Source organism: Gossypium hirsutum, chromosome D03 (assembly GCF_007990345.1).
Source record: "Gossypium hirsutum isolate 1008001.06 chromosome D03, Gossypium_hirsutum_v2.1, whole genome shotgun sequence".
NCBI lineage: Eukaryota > Viridiplantae > Streptophyta > Magnoliopsida > Malvales > Malvaceae > Gossypium > Gossypium hirsutum.
The window spans coordinates 38551370-38552400 of NC_053439.1; the positions used below are offsets into that span (position 1 = coordinate 38551370).

The 1031-nt window shown below is 35.6% G+C and overlaps 1 non-coding gene across 1 annotated transcript; it reads right to left on the minus strand.

Annotated features, from left to right (window-relative positions):
• Positions 1–521: 521 nt before the first annotated feature.
• Positions 522–628, minus strand: LOC121215859 (small nucleolar RNA R71). The gene has a single exon (XR_005911828.1). It is a non-coding gene; the product is annotated as a small nucleolar RNA R71 (small nucleolar RNA).
• Positions 629–1031: the final 403 nt, after the last annotated feature.

Below are 1031 nucleotides of genomic sequence, written 5' to 3' on the forward strand. Positions count from 1 at the left end.
TGAGATTGAAGGAACCACTCGTAGAAATCAGAGAGAAGTTAGAGAAGCAAGGTAAGATCAGCAGATTTTAATAGACGATCAATAACAAAAGGACATTATTGTGGAGATGGATGATAATCAAAATAATCAGCAACCTCTTGCACGTCTTGCTCCTTGGACTATGTATGATTACGCTAAACCCATTCTAATTGGGGCTAAATTGATTATTGTTAGACCAAAAATTGCTGCGAATAATTTTTGAGGTCAAGCCAAATACAATTCAGATGGTGCATCAATATGTTCAATTTGTTGGATTGCAAGATGAAAATCCGAATACTCATTTGGCTAAATTTTTAGAGATTTGTGACACTTTCAAGATCAATGGTGTTACTGATGATGCCATACGCTTACGGTTGTTTCCAATTTCTTTGAGGAGTAAGGCAAAATATTGGTTGAATTCACATTCACGGGGTTCTATCACGACTTAGGATCAAATGAATGAGAAGTTTTTGTTCAAATATGTTCTGCTTACAAAAACAGCTAAGTTGAGGAATGATATCTCTTCTTTTGTTCAATTTGATATTGAAACTCTTTATGATACATGGGAGAGATTTAAGGATTTTTTGAGAAGGTGTCCTCACCATGGACTACCTTTGTGGTTACAAATTCAAACCTTTTAAAAGGATTTAAATCCCTTAACTAGACAACTAATTGATGTAGCAACTGGCAGAAAATTGAATAATAAGACACCTAAAGCAGCTCAAGAGTTTATTGAGGAGATGACACTGAATAACTATCAGTGGCAAGTTGCAAGAGTAAAACCTGTTAAGGCAACCGATGTTTTTAATATTGATGCAGTTTCTATGTTAGCAAATTAGGTTGAAGCTCTTGGTAAGAAAATTGATGGTTTGAATTTTTCTAAGCAAGTGAATCCGGTAGTGCAATGTGATGCGAATGGAGCGGGGATGATTAATTCAGAATGGTACCTTTCGGTTCTAGCATGGAGCATGAGCAAGTTAACTTTACGGGTAACAATTCTAGACCTCAAAATA